General features: G+C 47.5%; 2 long non-coding RNA genes across 2 annotated transcripts in view; one reads left to right on the top strand and one right to left on the bottom strand.

Annotated features, from left to right (window-relative positions):
* The first annotated feature begins 3992 nt into the window (after positions 1-3992).
* LOC124417878 lies at positions 3993-13658 on the top strand. Its single transcript, XR_006938980.1, has 3 exons — positions 3993-4046; positions 4271-11612; positions 12315-13658. It is a non-coding gene; the product is annotated as an uncharacterized LOC124417878 (long non-coding RNA).
* Positions 11610-18362, bottom strand: part of LOC107053085 — a 32871-nt gene continuing 26118 nt past the window's right edge. Inside the window, exons 2-3 of the long non-coding RNA XR_001466054.4 lie at positions 12421-18362; positions 11610-11816 (exon numbers count right to left, since the gene is read on the bottom strand). The exon at positions 12421-18362 is cut by the window's right edge and continues 24831 nt beyond it. This is a non-coding gene — a long non-coding RNA (uncharacterized LOC107053085). The remainder of the gene's footprint in view (positions 11817-12420) is intronic.

Raw genomic sequence — 18362 nt, 5'->3', positions numbered from 1 at the left:
TGGGGGTGCCATGGTTCTGTAAGGCATGCATGAGGTCCTGTGGCTCTGCAGAGACAGTTCCAGGAGGACTGCCAGTGACTTAGCATCCCTTCCACTGCAGACAGCATGCTACATGGAGTTGACAGAACCATCTATTCTACACCTGCTGCCGGGGCGGGGAATGCTGCACAATGGGACCTGGCCTGTGAGCAATGGGTGAGGGAGATAGGGGAGCAAGTGGGGATGGGGCCCTCTGTAAAGAGGTGAGTGTGGAGCAGCAGAGCAGCAAAGGTGCCTGGTGAGGAAGGTGACACTAAACCCTGCACACTCGCCTGATGGAGAAAGTCCTTCTGACATCTTGCCTGGGTCAGGCTGTCACTGGTGGGTGTCCCGTTGGGATGATATTGCATTTCCCTCTTGCGGCCCAGCTCACTCTTCCCAGGAGAAAACCAGCCCAGCTGCAAGACAGCCAGAAGAGTTGTGTCCCCCTGGGCTTGGCTGGGTTTCAAACTGTGTTTGAAATATGTCTGGAGTAGTTGAAACCATCCGTTTGGGATTTGGGATAAGAAAACCAGCAGCCTGACTCAGCAGAAAGCCGTATCGACAGTGCTGGCCAAGGCGCAGGAGAGCGTGATGAGAAACATGAGACACATCAGCAAGCACTGTTCTCCTGCCCTGATGGGAAGCCACAGATGTGTATGGTTTTGGAAGTCGTTTTTCAAAAGCAAATGATGATTCCAAGAAAGAGCAGCTTTTTTGTGCAGCGGGGAGGTACAGCCAGAAAATAGCCATTTACTGGGATGAATTGTGCTCTAGCTCCTGGAAAATGGACCTATTTTGCTGGCAGTGGAGGACCTGTGCTGTCCTCCTCCCTGGCATGACTCCCTTGGCATTTAGGACGCTTGATGAAAGCCTTCAGCCCAGTGAGCTGCCAACATGGGAGGGCCTCAGCTTTGATCCGAATTTAGGTCAGGGCAGCAGCGAGCAGATCAAATCCTGTGCAAGTTTTGTGCTAAGCCTCCTCGGTTGCGTTGCGCAACGCCTTGACGGTGACCTGCGGTTCACCCGGCCGTGGAATATTTCATCCTTATCTTACAGAATACTTTCAAAATAAGCTCCAACATTTTAAACTTCTCCAAGTCCCAGAAAACCAAAGGTCTTTTGAGCTGCTGCCGAGACTGATGAGGCAACCCGGAGCTATTTTGGGAACTCCCACCGCATGTGCTGAGTTGCTGGTTAAACCAGACCAGGGAACACAACGTTTTGCAGCTGGTGTTTGGCTACTGCTGCCAAGGAAGCGAGGGGTGCTTTCAAGAAGCTTGAGATAAGCACATCTGGGAGTCTGCCTCTTTCTGCTGGAGTCGTGGTGCCTGATGCCTTGCTTTCCAAAGGGAGGATGACTTGGGCGAAGCGGAGCCCAGGGCAGATGAAGCAGATAGAGCAGAGTCATCCCATGGCTACCTCATTGCTTCTGTGCTCAGCCCACCTAGCAGGGCCAGGGGGATTTCGCTTTTGCTATTATTATCATACAGAAATGAAGCACGGAAAATTCCATGTGAACAACAACAAAAAAAGATTGTTGTTTTTGTTGCTGCAGTTTTTTTAATCTTTAGAAAACGTTTCTACATTTTTTCTGATAAAATTCTGAAACTTCATTCTGGGTTTTTTTTTTTTTTCTTTTCATTTTATGCTTGGATTTTCTTTTCAGACTGACAACACTGCTAGCTTCGCGTGTGCCACAACATTTGCTTTTCAGAACAACGTGTCTTCCTGTTTGTAATAGTCGATGCTTTGATGACATATCAAGGAAAAGATTGAATCTGGAAACCGAGATAAAACATCTCAATTCAGCAATAGCAGTTGGCCTAAATGATGTGTGAGTTAAAAGAAACCTGCATCCCGTGCTTGACATGAAACTGGGGGAAAACAGTAAAAACAGAATTCATCCCTTAAAAATCTTTTCAAAACTCTCCTGTGCCCGAGGAGTTTGTGAACGACAGTGGCTTTCAGAGCCCAGCTGTCCTCCTGGGCAGGCAGCTACCTGCTCTGCTCTGCTGCCTCTGCATCTGGGGCTCTGGCTGGAGGAGTGGGGCAGCTGGGGAGAGCCAGGTGTGGGGGCACAGAGTGCTGTCACTGTGCAGTTTGGCCCACCCTCACCAATGCGTGGAGTGGGAGCTCACACCTGGCTGCCTCTGGACTGCACCTAAGAAGGGATTTTTCTGTGTGCGCAGTGAAATTGGAAGACATGTTTCAGTGTCTAAAGGAGAGCTTTAAGAAGAAAGGGGACAGGCTCTTTAGCAGAGTCTGTTGTGATAGGACAAAGGAAAATGGTTTCAAAAAAACCGAGGGGAGATTTAGATTATTTTTTACAATGAGGGTGGTGAGACACTGGAACAGGCTGCCCATAGATGTGGTGGATGCCCTGTCCCTGGAGACATTCAAGGTCAGGCTGGATGGGGCTCTGGGCACCCTCATGTAGCTGTGGATGACCCTGTTCATTGCAGGGCAGTTGGACTATATGGCCTTTAAGGGTCCCCTCCAGCTCAAATGACCCCACGATTCCATGATTCCACGCGAGCATACAGGAATGGTAAATATGGCAATGGATGAAAATGGTCTCCCTCACTTCTGATCTCCAGAAGTCTTTCCTTGAAAAAATTTAGTTTTTTAAAAACTCTCTGCCTTCATTACATTCCCTGCTTTTCTATTGCCAAATATTAAAATGTTTGTGGGGACAGTGATACCAGTTGTGGGTATGATTAATTTTAATGGTGTTTTTATAGAAGCGAGAATCCCAGTGCGGACACCGTTGTCTGGCAGGAGCTGCTTGCCAGCACAGTCCCTGCATTCCAGCTCTGCTGGCACGAAGCAGTCCTTTTTTCACTGCTACAAGCTGTGTCTCAGTCTGAAGGCAGAGTTTGCTGGTCCGGCTACATCAGTGACTTTTTTAATTTGGGGAAACCTTAAGTGCTATTTCACACAGTATGCTGAGGGTCTGCAGCCGGTGTAAACTTGGCTGTACTCAGGGGTCTGCTGAGGTTGGGAGATGTAGAGCTGAGTGTGAGCTGTGGCACTCTTAGCAGGTAGGGCTGCACAAAGTGACAGAGCACGGCATTCCAGAGCAAACCTTACAGCCAGAGGAATGGGAAAAAGGAGTGCCTCTCTCCTGCTAGAAGTGTCTTTTCTTTGTTGGTGCTCTGCTGAGCCTCTCTGTGAGAAATGGATGTTGAGAAGTAGCTCTGTGCAGACTCTATTCACAGCAACCATCCACATCTGGTCGTGGGCAACACTAGCGTGTGTGACCCCTGTTCCATAATAAATGAAATAAAATTGGCAACTTCCAGTTATCTTGATTTCAGTGAGTCAAAAATCTGATAACTTCTCTTGAAGGTTAAGAGAATTTGAACATTTTATCCTGATCAGCTCCTCTGGAAGCAAACAAAGCTCTTATCTATTTCTTTTCCACTATAATTGGCAGCCCTCTATAGATGCGTGTTCAGCATTCCAGGACTAACTTGGAGGTCAGATTTATCATGCAGGAAGGTTGGGTGAACTCGTGGTTGAGGAAAGACCAGGCAGAGGTGACTTGTCTAACACCTCTGTACAAACACACTTCTCTTTGGTCTGCCCTTGCCTTGGAGATCACCTGTGAGCCAGGAGTCTCAGCTGTTCAAGGAGTAAAAGTGGGTTGAATCCGGCACGTGGATGAAAGTCTGCACAAGGATTTATTTAGCAATGGGTAGAGCAGAGTTTCATTCTTCCGACTGCTCTTACCTGAAATCTCCATTATGATAAACTGCTGAAGTGCCTTGTTTGCATTTAAGCACTACACTCCCAAACTCAGTGTATGGAACTGTTGAATCACGGCCTGAACCTCTGATTGACCACCTGAGGCAAGCACCAAATCAGCCGCAGGAGCACAGGTGAAGGCAATTCAGCCGTGTGACCAGAAGGGGTGAAGCCAGGCTCCACCTCTCCTAGACCCCATTTAAGGGCTGACTGCCACTGAGGAAGGATCTCTTCTTGGAGATTGCTCCTTGTGGAGTTTTTGCAAGCCTACAACACCGGTGAGCACCTTTCATTTATATCTGATTATCTTTTTCAACATGGTAATCTTACCAGTCTAACTTCTCTGTATACTGTGGAACATCTGTATACTTATTTACTGTACACTTGGTGTGTCCAAGGGCTGTGCTGTGCTAGTCAGTAGAGTGTTGTAGGATGCCAGCTCTTGCATTGGAATCATCTAAAAGTCCCTATCCCATGGGGATTTCCCTGCTTTGTGTTACAGGGGTTTGGGTCATGTGTCACCTCTCAGCTGTTGCCCTCCTCCTGACAGAACCGCAGGAGAGAAACTTGGAACTGGGGACCAGATCTCTGTCAACCAAGACACATGAACAGCTATCAGCTCTCTCACATGCTTCCCATGCAGGGCCCCACGTGCTATCTCTGCTCCCACCTGTCCCATCCTCCTGTCCTCAACCTAATCTCCTGCCACATTCATCCCGTGGTCTCCATGCTGCCTGCCCAGCCCAGCACTGGCTGCATGCCCATGGTTGTAGGGCCAGGAGCTGTCAGCAGCTTCTGCCTGTGGCTGCCTCATGAGCCCAGCAGCTGTGAGACACACAGGGCCCTCAAGCAGAGGGAGAAGGCTTTCTTCCACAGTTTTGGAGAACCACAGAACAGTTTGAGTTGGAGGGGACCTCAAAGCCCACCCAGCTCCAACCCCTGCTATGGGCAGGGCTGCCACCCCCCGGTTCAGCTGCCCAGGGCCCATCCAGCCTGGCCCTGAGCACCTCCAGGGATGGGGCACCCACAGCTTCTCTTGGCAGTTGCGCCAGCGCCTCATTGCCCTCTGTGTAAAGAGTTTCTGCCTAACATCTAACCTAAATCTCTTTTGTAGTTAGAGAAGCAGGCACACACTCATTGCCCAAGAGTGCCTCCGAGGAGCCATGAGTGTTCCCCTCTGTGCATCACAAGCATCTCAGGGGACATTTGTCCAGGTCTTATTTCTATTCAGCGATTTTCAGTGGTGGCTTTGGCTGGTGGAATAGGAGACACACTCAAAGAGAGAATGGGGACCTACAGGAAAAGGCTAATCGTATGTCAGAACAGATTGAGAGGAGACACAAACTTCTCTTTATGTCATAGGCTACTAAATGTTGTCTTGGTGCACTGACACGGGAGCTGGGGTGTGCCCCACACTACAGAGAGGTACCAATGGGACCCAGCTGTCTGCCGAGCAGCTGGAGGAGTTCAGTTTCTTCCTGCCTTTCCCTTTGCCCCTGAGAAACTGCGTGCTGACCTCACTCATTCCCCAGGCACATCTGAAGCAGAAGTTACGTTCTCCTTTTTCTGGGTAGAGTGCAAGCTCTGAGGGGACCCCCTGCCCTGCAGGTTTATTCATGGTCAGAAGCAGAAACACAGAAGGTAAGGTCAGGGTTGTCCCAGAGCTGGCCAGCTTCTTCTGCTGAGGATGTGTCAGCCCCCCCGGCAGGAGGATGGGCTGGATCAGGAGATGCCGTGAGTGGAAACCCCATGGATTGGGCTGGGATGAGAAATCTTGATGGGGCGGCTTTGGGTGAGCAATTGCTTATCAGAAAACCCGAGGCTGGAGGAGGACACGGCGCAGCCAGCCAGTAACTGGGGCTGGACTTGGGCTCCCAGACAGAAAAAACAAACCAGCGCATTTTCCATGTTTACATTAGATGTTTATTTTACAGTTCGTTTCACAATCCGTTTCTCTGTTCGCTTTGCAGCGAATTGATTTATGGTGCTGCAGATCCTATCTGGCTGCTCTGCCCAGAGCACGTGCTTGGAAAAAGGACCTGGACAAGGAGCCTCACTGTCGTCGTTGCTGTTTTGTCTACAACTTTCCTTACTCACCCCTTAAGTTAGAGCAGTTTCTTCCAAACCGCGATAAATTGGTTTCTTACTCCCTTGTGCTCACATCAGTATTTTGAGTGGTTGTGTCCCAAATCTCGGGAGGAAAACAGAGCAAACAACAGGATCAGAGGCCGTGGGCACGGGCTGAAGCACAGGAAGCTCTCTCTGAGCACCAGGCAGCACTGCTGTGCTGTGCGGGTGACAGAGTGCTGGCACAGGCTGCCCAGAGGCTGTGAGGTCTCCTCCTCAGAGATCTTTGAAACCACCTGGATGTGGGCCTGTGCACCTGCAGTGGGTGTCCCTGCTGGGGCCTGTGCCAACCTCAGCCACCCTGTGATGATTCTGTGATTCCCTCAGGTCTGGTCTCAGTGGAGGCAGTGCGACTTCACCATTATGCACATACACTGCCTTCCCTTCATCACTGGAGCTATAAGAGAGATGTGTCATGTTTGATTGGGAAAATATCGATGTCGGTGGGAAATCCCTGAGCAAAACTTCGTCACACGCTTTAAAGGAGGAGAAAGATTCACTATTTCCTCGTACAGGGCAGAGTGCTCCCCGTGAATAACTGGACCCAACCTAAAAGCAGAAGGAAGTGTCTTTTTAAAGAACAGAGGTGTGGTGATGACACTGTCGTGCTTCATAGGCCTTGTGTAACCGGTGACGTGTGCGGCTTCTGAAGAGCCGGTTCCCCAGTCAGGCTGAGGTCACTCCCCAAGAAGAACAATAAAAGACCAATAAGTTGGCTGGCTGCAGGGATCTGCCCCTTTCCCCCAGTAAAAAGATATTCGCTGGATACAAACATGGGTTTCTGTGGACTGGCATGACTGCTGTGGTGGTTTGCGTAAATCCAAGCTGGAAGTTTTGAAAGGGGAGAATGCCAACCCAACAGACTGAGTCTACGGCCGCTAAGCGCCCTGAAGCCGCAAGGAACAGGCAGTTCCATGCTGAGGGCACGTGGTTACCTACAGTCGTATCTATGTAAATGTCTCCACACTGACTTGTTCAGCAATTTACAACTTTCAAATTACGGTTGTTTAAAGGGTGTGAAAAGGCTTTATGTCAAGAAATTGCTTTCATGTTCAACTGGATGCAAGCTAGAGTCTACAATAGGGGAACTGGTTCTCCAGTAAAGGTTGTTCAGCACACTGGCCCAAACCTGGCCTGCTCTTGCACTCATGGCAGAGCTCTTCAGGGCAATATGAAAATACATCTTTCCTGCTTTCCTACAAGAAGCGTATGTACGTTTATTTAACTGAGGGATGATCCTAATCTGCAGTAATTCTGCAGGCATTGGTGAATGACGTTGGAAATAGGGAAGTGAAATGGCCAGGTAAGCATTAACTGCTCTGCTTTTGTGCACATGGAGATTAAATATTTAAAGGGAAGATCTGCGAAGTTTCAGCATTGCATGTGTAGGTAATGCCTCTGAGCAGTACATTAAAGAATAGTAATGCATATATACATACTCTGAGCATAAAGATGGACTCCAGATTAGCTAAAATTGTATCTGATAAGCCCCAGTAAAACCTTAATAGTTTCTATCAATGCCATGAAGCTGGGGTTGGGTTTTGGGGTTTCTTTTTCTCTAACAGAAATTGTGCATTTTAGGAAAAGCATCCAGGATAATATGGCTTGAGAGTGGCCTGGAGAGATTTCTAAAAATGTCTAAGCAAGTCAAAGGCAGAAATGGGAATCTGTGCAGTGGCAGCACTGTGAGGGTGTGGGCTGTTCCTGTGGGATGATCAAGAGGTGCATTTCACAAGAGAGAAACCTTCTCTCTGGATAATTTTTCATAGCTAGCAAGGATGCCTTGCACAGTTTCTGTCTTGCAACAGAAGCTATACGCAGAGATTTCATCTCCCCGCCTGACCTCTCGGCCTTGCAATGCGGTGCCACCAAAGCCCAGCCCCTGGGGACTGCTGCAGGAACCTCCCTGCCTGCCCTGCATCTCCAGCAGCCACTGGGAAGGGCACTGAATGATGGGGCTGCTGAGGTGGGATGAGGACTGGGGTGCTGGAGGAATGACAGTGGGACTTGCCTGGGCTGGAGGCTCCTGGGTGTGGATGCCCTCTCTGCAGACAAGCTTCATTGTCCGTTCCTTGTCACGTCCCTGATGTGGCCTTGATAAAGCAACACCTGAACAAACCCCACAAGGGTTGTGATAAGCAGAACAGAAGCAGAAGAGCCTCCGGTTTCCACCAGTGCCCTGAAAACTGCTTGCAACCTCTCTCACCCAGTGTGAAGTCTGCCTGAGAGGCATTTGCACAACACAGCCTTCTTCCCCTGAGCAAGCCTGCCTTCATGTAGAGCAATGCACATGCCTGCCCTACCATCTGCCTAGCTCCTAAACCCAAAATCCCAAGGGGGAGGATTTCATCAGTGTTCTGCAATACTCTTCATCCATTTGTTTTTGCCGACGCTGTTTCTCTGTCCTTTGGCCATGACCAGGAGCAGCCAGTGAAGGACAGCCTGGTCCCATTTCTGCTCCTCAGAGGAGCGGGGGCAAAGGAAGATGCAAACAGTTTTGAAAACACTTGTTTACATTGTTTTGTAACTTCTTGGGAATCCTAGAGCAAGTACAGCAACCCGTGAACTCAAAACAACCCCATGAAAGCCGTTAGTAGAGGGATTGCCGATACGTGCAATGAGGACTGAAAGATGGCATGTGTAGCTGTGCTAACAACTGATGGGGATGTATCTGCTGGAGCCAGGGATCCTTTGTTCAGAAGTCAGATGGATGTCCATCTCCCAGCTCCTCAGCAGTCTGAATCCCAAAGCTTTCCCTTCTTGCAGCAGGCACCATGGGAGTGTCTCTCCAGGCTTTTTTTCCTACAGAAGTCCTGCAGCTGCCAAGGAATGCTTTACCAGTGTTTTATTCTATCATATCTCCCAACAATGCAGTATAGGATTAAGGCAAATCTACACCATCAATCTACTTCCCAGAGCAGTGTGTAGTTAGCAGCATAGTGTGTCATACATACACGGGTAGATCTTCCCTTGTGAGCACAGGAGCAAAAGCTGGGTTAAAAGATGTCGTTATGTTAAAGGAACCTACTTGAACTCGCTTGCCTTTAGTTTATATGAGAAACATGGGTAAATTGCTTCTGATAAAGAACTAAGTGCGTGAATGATGTTCACAGGTAGGAAAAGTGCCATTTTCTATCTCGGTTCTTGCCATGCAGCCTTTTGGGCTTCAGGTGTTTTTTTTATGACCCCCATAGGATTGTACTCAAGGCTTCTCCTAAATAATAGCATCAATTGTAGGAAAGTGCATGAGGATTCCACATTCCTGCCAACCCAGGAACAGGAATGCCAAGTGTGCTTTCATTTCAGACGATTTGATTAACCTTTTATTAAGTCTATGAAAAGCTATTGAACCAACTCAGACTCCTTGAGTTTCAAAGACCCTATCTTTTTTTTCTATGTGCAGGAAGCCTGCAATTCTGGGCAGCTTCCAAGGCTCACTGCTCTCATGAACATCCAGGTCTTGCCGGGGTGCAGATTGCAGAGCTGAGTTGCCCTTTGACGGGAACAAAAGCCATTTCAACTGGTGCCACTCAAGCCAGGGGATAAAGAAACTGATCCCAAAGCCAATGTGTGGACAAGCTGGGGCAAGGACCCCGGGTCTGGGTTGTGTGTCCTGGAAGGCCAAGATCTGGGCCTTTGAGCAGGTGTACTCATCATTCAGTCTGCAGCTGCCTGCCCCTCTGCCATGGGGAACAATCACCCAGGGAAGCATGTCCTCTGCTTGTATCCCTGACCCCTTCTGCTCCAGTGAAGCATGAAGCTTTTGGGCAGTGCTTGGTGCTGGAGCGTCTGTAAGGCCATTTTCTGCTCTCATTCATTCTCCTGCAGTCTAGTGAAAGAGCACATATGAAAGTCCTCTCTTCCCTATCCATGCAAGGGTAACATTTTCATGAAAACTCACAGGAATTTGACTATTGCAGAGATTCTCATTTCCTGTCATGCTTGACTGAAACCAGCCAGCAGTTTCAAGAGCTTCTGTATGGGCAGTACCTGACCTTGCACAATTTGCTTCCATAGAAAACCAAGGTTAAGCAAACCCCGAGTTGTCCTGAGTGCCTTTGCAGAAGATGACATTTCTTCACTTGTCCCTTTTTCCTGGAGCTCCTTAGAAGTGGCTGAGCTCTTATATAGCCTTTTCTTTCTGGTCTTCCCAAAAGTACTTATCTGAAGTATCTGAATATGCTTGCAAGCTGCTGTTTTTCTTCAGAAGGCTGTGGTAGCATCAGTGCCTGGCAACACAGGGACCATTTCCTCCAAAGAAAAAGCAAAAAGTTCTTCCAAGAAGGCCTGAAATATGTACAGCTTGAAATCTCCTTCAGGAATGTAATTTATGGTGCTTGTTTGGACAGGAGGGGAATATCAGATATGCATTTTTATCTACTCAACCTGCACATCTCTTTCTACAATCCTTCACCTAGAATTATATTTTAGTATCACAACTGAAAATGTGCATTTAATCTCTGTGGTGTCTATAAGACTCTTCAGGCTCCTCTGAGGTCCTCTGAAGCTGTGAAGTGTTTCACAATATATCAAGAGGTAATTTGCATTGACAATCAATATGCTAATTGTTGTGTCAACACTGTTTTGCTGTGTTTCTTGGCTCCTTGTCCTGAGGCACACAGCTATGAGTAGCCTCGGCTCGTCTGTGATGTGCAAGATGTGCCGTGGCCATGCGATACTCACAGAGCTTGTTGGAAGAGGTGCAACCTGAAGATGAGGGAGGCCTGTCCAGTTTGTGCTGTCTTATTCAGTCCAGCTTCATTTGGTCTGGAAACGTCTATTTAATCAGATGAAGAAATTAGAGAGCTTTTGTCTCGGTTGTAAATAAAATAAATATTGATTAAAATGAAACAATTGTCAAACAGACGAGTCAAAATAACAGCCATACCAATGCTTATGGTTTATGTAATGTTAAATGTTGTTGGAATACAAGTGTCAAATATGAGCCCAAAGATGTTCTAACTCCTTCATTTTATTTATCTCTAACACGGTTGTGCCCTGAGTCATGGACCAAAAATAGCTGTGCCAGGCACTGTGCTACCTCAGAACAAAAAGATGGATTTTTTTGGCTTCATCTGCAGGCTCACAGCTCTTTAGGACACTAAAGATATGCTTGGGAGGGGCATGAGTAATGGGCAGTGGCATGGCTTAGAACATCATGGCTCCCAGCTTTAAGAAACACAAACACAGGAAACACTCAACATGGAACTGCAGAGCAGTTGTCCACAGAGTTCCCACCATAGAATACTCTGTGACAGGGAGAGGCTAAAAGCCATCCAGGATTTCAGCCAAAATGGCCCTGGGAGCCTGGAGAAAGTAACCAGATGACGCTAGTTGTCTCTGATAGACTTGTTAGCTCTTAATTCCTCTGTGGTAGCTAATAACTAAGCTGCATAGGAAGGGATATAATGCTAACTTGGATTATGCTTCCAGACTTGCTTCAGGGGCTATGGATACGTGCGAGGCATGGGGAGGAAGTCTCAAGTGGAAGAGTGCTATGGATTGGGATAAGTAGTTGTATGGGATGAATGTGCCTCTTTACTTACCCTTGGTGTCACTTTCCAGGGATTTCCAAGACAAAGAAGAATGAGTTACAGATAAAGTTGCATCCTATTGATACACTCATCATCTGGGAAGAAGCCTGCTGGATCACTGCTTCCCCATCTCTCTGTAGCCTGCTGTCAACCCAGTAGTACACAACCCTACTGAACTCAAAGGTGCTTACCAAATTGCATTACTCATCGCCACAGCAACAAATGGCCCTTAAAAACTCATCCTGTTTATGTCTTCCCCGGGACATGTGTATCTGCTGTGGATCCCAAACACTGGGGAGCATGGGCTGGCTGTAGGTTGGGCAATGCTGGGGCAGTCGCAGACCTCCTCCAGGCTTAGTCCACATCTCCAGCATGAGGAAAACAGATCTTTACCACAGAGATGAAAAGCAAACATTAGGGAGAGTTTATGGTCTGTTTATATTACAAATAATATTCAGATATAATTTTTGTAAGTCTCCAAGATGAAGAGCTAGAAAAAAATTAATAGATGGTGCTACCCCATGCCCCAGGTGACTTCTTCACAGGAAGCGATGCTTTACCAAGGCTGCCAAGGCTGGAGGGTACCAAGCCCCCAGGAGCTGGTGGCAAACCTTTTCCTTTGAACAAGCACAACTTTGAGTGGGTTTTCTGCCAAGATGAATGCTGATACATGTGTAGAGAGAAGCTGTAGGTGAACTGCCCTGCCGCTGGCTCATCTCTCTCATTCTGTTTTCTTTTGCTTTTCTTTTACTGACAAATTTCTGGGCTATATTTGCCAGGGTTATGCTCTGACACCTTGTCCAATATTTTGACTTTACGTGTCAGCTTTTTGTTTTCAACTAACTATAATCAGATTACTGATTTTCCTGAGGTTTCTCTCTTTAGCTGCAAGATTCTCAGCCAAGGAAGAGTGCTTCACCGTGCTGTGGGTGTGCTTGACAAGTTCCACTAACAATGGGATGCTTTCACTCATTTACCTGCAGTGACTGACCTTGGCATGTGAGCAGCACTGGCAGCAGGACCCCTCCAGAGGCTGCTCTCCCAGGTGAGCACGGAGGATCACAAAGCAGAAACTCCTTCAGGCCCCATAGATATCAACGGGTCTGCTCGGCTCTGCCAGGTGTAGTCGTGCATTTCAAGTTTCTTCCTGACTCTGGGTTTTAATTCTTGTGAGTTTCACTGGAACAAAGATATCAGGCTATTTATGCACTGGCCTTCTTTGTGTGTATGCAGCTACCAATGTCTTTGATGCTCCATTTCCCAGTAGCTTTTTTCCCTCTGGGTCTCAGGTCCCAGCTAGTGTCCCCTATTGTAATCTTTGGCATTGCCCTACCACTGCTCCAGCAACCTCCATTAGTGCCTCCCTGACCTAGCGTACAGCTCAGGTTGGCTGCCTGGGAAGGCCATGCAACTTAATTTAGAGCTCATCAGAAGAGTCGATGAGCCATGGCCTTCCTATTTTGCAAAGAGACATACCTATGGCCCAGACGCTGCTGCAATGGGCACACTGGAAACACAGGAAGATAAAGTAGTTGGCAGACAAGCCCTGGTCCCGTCTGTTTGTTTTTGTCTTTCATCCAGACATGCAGTCAAGCAAAATCAGCATGACTTGATCCGACCAGAAGGCAACACCGACACTTGGTAGACCCACAGTATTTCACAATGTTGTTGTTTTACTCCAGCCGCCAAATGTAAAACAAGACACAAGCACCTGGGTCTGCTAAAGCTCATCTGCTGAGGCCTGGGTTTGGCACTACAAGCTCTCACACTTTTTTTTGCTGCCATCCTATAGCATCCCATAGGCCACACGGTATCGTGCACAGGCTGACTCCACAGCTCCTTCAGGTCTCAGGTGTTTTCAAGGTGCATCTGCAGCTCTTTTGGGCTGAAACTACTACATGGTCCTCTGACACATGGTTTGATATCAAAATTGCAGAACAGGGATTGATTCAGGAGAAGAAAAGCCAGCAGCCCTAAATGACAGGAAGCCAGGATGCTGGAACCTGCTTGGAAGGGACGGGGATGTTTGTCTCCAGCCCATTCTCCTGACACCCAGTCCTTGTGCACAACCACAGCAGCCATGGGCTGCCCAGCCTAAAAGCTTCTGGCACTATTTCATTGAGAAGCTTTTGCACTTCTTAAATTCAGCAGGAACAAAGCCGGGGAGTCAGAAGTGCGCTTTGATTCTGCTCCTTTCAATGGTCTTGGCTGAAATAAAAACCCTTTTGGAAAATATTTGTATCTTCATTCAATGCCTCGCCAATCTGGGCAGACTGCCTGTTTTGATGGTGCTTCATGGTAGGAATGGTGTTCATCAGTGAGCTGGTAGAAGATGGTTCTGAGGTGCAATGAAGTTGCTGTGGATCTAGTCACAGTCAAGAGCTGATCTTGACACAGTCAAGAACTGAATGCATCTCACTGTCTGAAGCAAACAGGGGAGTTAACAGAAGTGAGTATGCATCTGAGAGTTTTCCAGTAGGCGAACTGTTGGAGTGAGGTGATGGTGTTTGGCAAAGCTGGCTCAGGTGGAGAAGGTGAAAGCTTGAGCTTAGAGCAGGCAGGGAAGGATCATACATGCTCTGCCCTCTGCAAGGCACAGGAATGAGAGCCAAGCAGCAAAGAATTTGATCAACTGAAAGTCAAGAAATACAAGTATAGAGCGGGGACAATCAAAAGTAAACCTGAGCTGGAAATTATCAAGTGTTCCAAAGAAAACTGGGAAAACTTCAAACGTAAGTGTAAGAGAAAAGCAGAGTCAGACTGCTTGCCTACTACAACAGACTGCTGTGCAGTAAATGAGATGAAAGATAATCTAGGCATGGCCTAAAATCAAAGGAGTATTTTACCTCTGCTCTCATTTTAGGAAGACAATTCCTAGGGGCAAAAGCAGACTAGTTAATGTGAACAAGGATATGGAAATGGAATTGCTACCATGGGGGAAGCAGAGCTCCCAGCGTGGCTGCAAGTCTGCCGAGAAGGTTGGGGTTATGGGAAGTCCAGCATCAGAGTTGTTGTTGCCATTTGATGGCAACAATTTCTTTAAATCCATAGTGAGCCAATGAGGCACTGTGTGGTGGTGGGAAATTCGTAACAATGGGTTTGGTTGCACGGGGTTAAAAAATAATCCATCCAGCTGTAGTCCTTGTACCTCTGACCTCAGTGGTATGCGAGGCTTTGGAACAAGCCTGGCGGGTTAATTAAAAATGCAAAGGCACATCAAAAATGGGATAAATGCAACCAAAGGTACATCATGCCAGACTCACTCGATGGTTCTCTTTGATAAAACAATTATTTTTCCAGACAGGTGATATCTGCCAGATTTCCTTTATCTAGGCTACTTTAATGTATTTGCTATGATGTCAAGTGTGAAACAATTGATGTTGCTGGAGACAAAACAGACGAGCAGAGGGATTGCGTTCTTGGTTAGAGGAGACAACGCAAGCTGAGAGTGGAAATGCCAGGCTAGAAGTTACATGGCAGAGTTCTCCAAAGAGGAGGTCTGGGACCAATTTGGTTTAACATTTCCATCAGTGGCATGCTTCTGACCCACGTGAGCATCGTGCTGATGAATTGTGCCAGCACAGGGCTGTGATGTGTGGCGGGCACGGGGGCGGACTGGAGGCCAGGCAGGATGAACGGGGCACCTCGAGAGAAGCCGCAATAAAAGGAGGATGACATTCAAGTAAAAGACAAAGAGTCACACAGGTGAAAGCTGGTATCAGAGGCGGCTTTACTATTAACAGGGAGCAAATCAGTTGAGAAAATTACTGAGGAGAAGGAAAAATCAGCATTAAACGGTCACAAAAGAATTGTGTGTTGCCAGCTTGTTCCTTATGTTGTATCTATTCCCAGTTGAAGTGGGGAAGTGTTAGTGCCAACATACATCCTCACCCCTCCCTTCCCACCCCTCCTTGGGGAAAGATGCATCAGTAACGTGTGGCTGCAGAGTAGAGCTGCAGGGAAGAGCTGAGATCTCTCTGCAGGACGACATGGGAAGACACTGGCTGCTGCCATGCCAAAGTTTGTTTTGTTCTTCTGCATGTCTGTTGGAAAAGGGAATTTGCAGGAGGTCCTCAGCTTGAGCCTAAGCAAACAGGGAGGAGCAGAGCTAGACATGAGGCAACCACAACCTGGAGGCTATGGGGCTGTTTATTGAGAGGGGCTGTGGCTGAGGCCATCAGATAAGACCCAGAAAGTTGCTAAGAAATGGCTTTCAGCCCTGGCTGGCCACCCAAACACCCAGCTGTGCAAGGGGAGAAAAGGTGCTTGGGTCCACCTGAACTGGGCTGCAGAGACATCCCCTTTTATCTTTCTGAATTTCCTTGGCTTCCCTAGGAACTAGTGCTGTCTCTGTCACTGCTGCCTTTATAGTGAGAGAGGAGAGAGGGGAAGGAGAGCACGAGAAAGGAGCAAATAAGAAAGAGAAGAGCTGAATGCCCATGCTAAACCACAAGAATGAGAAGTGGAGGCTTAGGGAGATTGTGTAAGACCAGTACAGCATTTGCAGGTTTGGAAACAGAGCCAGGAGGGCTCCACGCCTCTCATGAGAGCAACCTGGGGCAGAGCAGGTTGTCCCACCAGGAACCCTGGCAGCCTTTCAGTAAACGTGCTGGTGTTGAGAAGCTAAGTCAATTGCAGTTATTAAACTGATTATTCATATTCCATTTTGTTCTCTGTGGGAAGGTACTCCTTTTGGAGTTGGGTTTATGGGCCATACAGATTGTCAGAGGGAAGTTAATCTGAATGGAACAATGACTGGTAATTGTTGTTAATGATGCAAACACATTATACCAGCTAAAATGAAATCTTGGGCTGTAAGCAGCGCTGAAAGGCAAATGAACATTTACAGTTGTGTACAAAGACTGTATGTGTACCCATTTCACTGCTATGGCAGTTAAGGTGACCTCTTATCCCTAAAACAGCAGTTATTTGCCAAACGCTTCCCACTGGTCAATGGAAGAAATGCTGTGAGAAATGAATGACCTGGAGAGCTGTGTTGGGAGAGGCGAGCAGAGCGGGCAAGGAGCCCTGGAACCGGCACATGGGCTGAAAGCCATCCCCTGCTTTGCTTTCACCAAGGCAAGCCTCAGCTGTCTCCAGAGCTGGTGGAAAAAACAGGGTCCCTTTGACTCACACAGGCCCTGGATTGTGCCTCTGTGCAGGTGCAGGGCCCGAAGCCTGGGAGCCAGGCTGTCGCGGGCTCCACAGCTGCTTGGTGCTGCACTTGGCACGCGTCTCCAGCTCCAGTGAAGCAAGCGTGGGGCAGGAGGCCGTCCAAATATTTTGGATTAAGTTTGGATCCTGAATTATGCAACACATGCACACACAAAACCTATTCTGTTGCTTTTGCCACAGGAGCTTGGCACGTGAACCTTTCCCACCCTACCGCCGCGTGCAGTGGAGTGGCCTGGTCTGCAGCCTGGTCTGCAAGCTGGTCCATGCTCTGTGCTGCCATTTCTGTTTGCAGCCCCCAAATCAGAGTGCTGATGAGTGGCACATTTGGTCTGTTGAAACTTGGTCTTGCTTAAACAGCCAGTGGAGCTGGGACAGCTCACGGCAGCCATGGATTTAATCCAGCATGGAGCTTCAGCTCTTCCATGGGGTGGCCCTGATCCTGTGCTTTGTTTCTCTCCCTTTAGCCTTCACAGTGATTTGGACTGGTCTTCATGTTGAACTGGACAGTTCAACTCTTGTTCCTCAGAGTTTTTGGAGTGGAATGGGTTTGGAAGAGGTAACTCGTGTAGAAAAGCTACTGGGAAAGGTGGATCAAACTACATCTTTTTGTTTCTCGGAGGTTAAACCCAAGTTATCTGCTGTTATTGTTCTTGGCAATATTATAAATGTAAATGTGATGGGGTGCCCACACAGACAAAACATTTTCTACTTACCCGTACTTTCTAAACATGTGTAGGCAATACACCTGGTACAGACAGATGTGCAGACTTCCCTTACACCATTTTACATTTTCTGCGGTGTAAAAGGTGAGAATTTCAACAGCCAAAGGTTTGGCAGGAAAGAGAAAGGAACAATGTGAGAGTTTTGAGAGCTTTGACTGTGCCCAGGTCTTGATTCCCCAGTAAGAGAGGGACCTGGACATGCTGGAGACGGTCCAATGTAGGGCCACCAAGATGCTGAAGGTACTGGAGCACCTCTGCTCTAAGGAGAGGCTGATAGAGCCGGGCCTGTTCAGCCTGGAGAAGAGGAGGCTCAGGGGGATCTCATCTGCTCTCGGTGTCCCTGCTGGAGAAGAGGTTGGAGCAGATGGCCTCCAAAGGTCCCTTCCAACCTCAACCCTTCTGTGATTCTGTGATGCTGCAATCTTCAACAGAACCGGCTGCATCAGTCTTCATAGCCTTGGGCCTACAGCTGAAACCAGTGATGGTTTATGGTTTAAGGGGTGTCAGTTTTCTCCAGTGGAATTTTTCTGAGAAAAACTAAAATGTCTCAGTTAAAAACAAAAAAACAACAGCAAAAACAACAAAAAAGGGTTTTTATTAAGAGTTGTAGATCTTGAATTAAAAAGGATGGGATGTTTGGCAAAATTCTCTTGTTTGAAATAGCACTTAGGAGATGATTAGTTTCTTATGATAAACCCTCAAAAATTCAACCTGAATTTTTCAATGACTTTTAAAAATAGTTTTACCAGCATTTTAAAAAATGTGGAGCAAAGAAGCCCTTCTTCTGTGTAGCCCCCTCTTCCTGGTGCAGGTTTTCAGTCAATCTGAACCCATTGGTAGGCACAGTTTTGCCAAGGATGTGTAAGGTTAAAAATCAAAAGGCCACAAAACTACTTAGTGCGTTTAATTTACTTTATTTGGTAGATTTTTTTCCAATGAAACATTTTTAATGTATTTTTTTATATATCCAAATGCATACCCAGAAATGTATTTTCCACAGTCAGCATGTCATGAGAGCTTAATTTTTGTCTGTTAA

This window comes from Gallus gallus, chromosome 3 (assembly GCF_016699485.2).
Source record: "Gallus gallus isolate bGalGal1 chromosome 3, bGalGal1.mat.broiler.GRCg7b, whole genome shotgun sequence".
NCBI lineage: Eukaryota > Metazoa > Chordata > Aves > Galliformes > Phasianidae > Gallus > Gallus gallus.
This window is presented reverse-complemented; position numbering and strand designations above follow the sequence as displayed.